The following is a 4,045-nucleotide window of genomic DNA, read 5'->3' as shown; positions in this document are numbered from 1 at the left end:
AATTGGTTTTGATGCAAATACTTGCATCAAAACCCAGTCAGAATGCTTACCCAATACAATAGGATCAATTCTGGGTCCTGTCTTATTTACCTATTGTCTATTGTATTACTGACTCTGTACAACTAGCCATTGAAAACCTGCAAATCTCCTTAAGCTTGTACTTAATGCAAACAAAACTAAATATATCAATATATAAATATATCGACTGTGAATGTGTCTGACATTGAAAGAGTTATAAAATACACATTTCTTGGTATCTTGCTTGATGAAAGATTTACATTTAAATACCTTAGACAATTCTGTCAGTAAATTGCAGCAAAAAGAATTGGTACAAGAAGTGAACCAGCTTCCCAATGTTTAGCAGAAAGGTCATTGAAGCAGTTTTTCTGTCTGTCCTGCATTATGGAGATGTGATTAATAGAAGTGCTGCTCCTTCCACTTTGAAAACTCTAGACATGGTGTATCATTCTGCTCTCATATGTATTACTGATGATCAGTAAATTTCGCAGAGTAAATTTTACTCAAACTGAGTCCATTTGAGCCCAAGTGAGTAACATTTTACTCAGTTTGAGTAAAATGTACTCAGCAAAATATACTGTGATACTCACCACTGCATACTGTATGATAAAGAGAGAGAGGCAAAATTAACATTGATATTTGTTTATCGCTAAGACGTTTATCCTTTATCGAAATGACCACCAATCAGAATGTTGCTAGATTGGAACTATGAACCCTATCTGACACACTCGGATGACTAAGGTCCCCAGAATGCAGACAGAGCTTGGAAAGTCAGCCTTTTGTTTTAATGCACCAGCTTAAATTATCTTCAACTCATGCTAAAAATCAATACCTCACTATCCCATGGACGATTTAAAAACATGATTACAAATCTCCCTGCTTCAGGGAGTTTTACCTGGTTTTCACTATTTTAATCTGTGCTTTGTCCTATTTATTCAATGTGTAACTGTTTTAGCCGATTTTCTTTATTTTCATCTGTGCTTTGTCCTACTTATTTTTTACTTTTCTGTAACTCAACATCATTGTAAATGAGGGCAACCTCAATAAATAGTTTGAGTCTAAAATAAAGGTTTGAAATGTGTGCGCGCCACAATCTCTCATGTTCCACGTGTGTCAGTTCATACATATGGAACTACAGTATGTTAGTGTCGACGTGTCTGTTTGCACATTTGCACCAATCAGAACACCTGTGCATTCCATTGCACTGGCAAGAATAACATGACTTTGATTCTAATCGTGTGTGAAATCAAGTTTGACCATTTTCATTGACTCCTGATTCACTTAATCCCAGCACTGGCACATAGGCCTACTTACCTAATGTCCCTGAAATCAAAAGGATGAAAATCACTGCAGAACAAGATCCTCTTTCCATGGCAAGGTGGGACAGATAGATCACCAGAGAGTTTTCCAGCTGGATGCTCTTGTTTAAATGTTGAAGATACTCAGCTGTGTCAAACCTTTGATCTGCTGACACACGGTTGTTTATAAACATTTATATTACCTTGAAACCAAAGTTCACCGTGATAACGCTGTGTGTCATCTACTGAACCTTTGAGTAGTTCCCAAACTGTGGGGCGCACCTGGGGGCCCGGGCAAACTGCAGGGGAGGAATGTTGTTCCCTTATATAGTTATATGGTTGTTCTACTAGTCTAGTGGAATGCTGGCACAGCGCTAAAACAGTGTGGAGAGGGGTCAGGCTATACAAAACTACCAATAGAACAAAAAAACTAAATGTATTCAGATTTAAAGTAATAATCTCAAAGATTTTCATATAAATAAATGTCTATTTTGCAACTCTCTATCGCCAACTGATATAACACAATCCAGTGATTCTACTAATAACCAGTTCATGAATGCTTTTACATTTGGTGTTCTTGGCTGTTGTAAACACTGGTGTAAACACTGGTAAGAGATTCCGGGAAATTCATCTGGAGCACAGTACAAAGTAATGTATTTTACATCACCGCTCAGCAACAGCAGTTCATTTAGAATTAATAGAAGACTAACTGAGTAATTAGCTTTCAATTTCTACATGGAAAGCAAGTCAATACAGTGCAAAAAACAACAACAGCAATGGCTTATCACCAATAGATGTAGCCAAAACAACAAAAACAACAACACAAACTACCACACAAGGCTCACATCTCCCTAGCCCCTTTCGTGACTGCGGTGTGCAAGCCTGGGGCTCTAGTGACCGCAGTCACTCTCAGGTGTGCCGCGGTCAAATGCCTGGTGCGCATGCGCGGTGACACCAATGGCGGAAATATACGGCTCGCTCTGTAAGTACCACTCGCTTTGTAACAATGATTTAAACTGTTTATTAGCAACTCCGAGCTTCCAGACCCCACTGTAAAGCTGTGTTAAACCCATATTGTACGCTGGGTATCTTTGAAATTCATATATGATATATTTTGACCCACCCCCAGCCCCCCGATCACGCTTGGTAGTTATTTTTTAAACTGGTCGCGGCACACCTGAGAGTGACTGCGGTCACTAGAGCCCCAGGCTTGCACACCGCAGTCACGAAAGGGGCTAACATCTCCCTTGACTTCAGTCTACTGAGGTTGGTGCAAATCATTTTTTAATACAATTTTAAATGGTTATCTAACTATGAGGCCCAATAAATAAAATAACCTTAAGTTTAATGTTCGAATGAAAAGAGACCAGGGTGTGAGGGGGGGGGGGGGGGCTGACTGAAAAAGTTTGGGAACCACAGTTGACCTAGTTGTGACAAGACTCTGGTTGTGACCAAGACTTAAGGCAGCACTGTGGTAATTTGACCACCAGATGGCATCTTATTGCCACCATGTAATCAGCCACCAGCACTCTGCCTCACTTTCAGCCAGGAGGAGAGACTGGCATAACCAGGACATGAAACTAACTTTCAAGTAAATTTACCAGTTATATATCGTATTAGCTTACGCTCTGCGCTCAAGTGGAACACATCCCATAGCCAGTCTAATACTGAATACATTTCTTCACATGTACACACCCATCCGCCTGGCCACACCCCCATCCGCTCCTCTACATAAGCAGGGGTGTGGCCATACTAACAGCTCATTCCCTATTTTCACCACGACAAGTGTCTGTATACGCCCACTTGAGTTTAGTGCCGAAATAGTTGTTGGAAAGGAGCTACGTGGACATTTGTTGGGGTCAGAGGTTCTGTGTAGGATTGTTAGTAACTGTCTAACTGCATATATAACTGTTTCCACCAGTAACTGTCTAACTGCATATATAACTGTTTCCACTAGAGGGCGCTCTAGGTGGAGCCACTCAGGTACACCACCATGTGGCGAGTATAAATACAGATGTCTCCTCCCATTCTTTCTCTTTCCCCCAGTCTCTCAGTGAGAGAAGACCTGTAGTGTAACTGCTCTGCCATGTGAATAATAAACCACGCCGATTAAGGGCTCAAGATAGAAACCATGCCTCTTGACCACATTATTGTCGCCCTATAGCCGAATTCTGTTAACAGGTTATGGGCCCAGATAACGCTGGGGCGAAATAATAAGGGTACTGTAGCAAGCTTAGCTAAAGTATAGGCTAGGTTAGCGCCGGGAGCACCGCGTGGCTAGACGCTAGGCCACAACAAGAGCTAAAGCTAAGCCTACGACCAACGAAGAGGATGGAAAACAAGAGAAGGGGCAAATGGCCATCATTCAAAGGAAAAGCAGAGGACTATGAGCTCTGGGAAGAGCGCATGCTATGCTGCATGCACGGTGCGGGGCTGAAGGAGACGATCCTGGCAGCCCCCACGAGAGAACTGACGGCGGAAGAGCAAGCCCTGGACGACCAGCGTAACGCAAACGCATACTGTGAGTTAGCGCCGCTGCTCGACGACACCAGCTTGGGGCTGATATTCCGCGACACTAAAGACCGAGGCCGAGAAAGCCTGGAGGTGTTGAGAGAGCATTACATCGGGCGAGGAAGACCCAGAGTCGTGGCCCTCTACATAGCACTAACGGCCCTGAGGAAGGGGCCCACCGAGACTGTGACCGAATACGTCAACAGAGCGGAGCAGAT

The sequence above is a fragment of the Notolepis coatsorum genome, assembly GCF_963971535.1.
Source record: "Notolepis coatsorum genome assembly, chromosome: 11".
Classification (NCBI taxonomy): domain Eukaryota; kingdom Metazoa; phylum Chordata; class Actinopteri; order Aulopiformes; family Paralepididae; genus Notolepis; species Notolepis coatsorum.
This window is presented reverse-complemented; position numbering follows the sequence as displayed.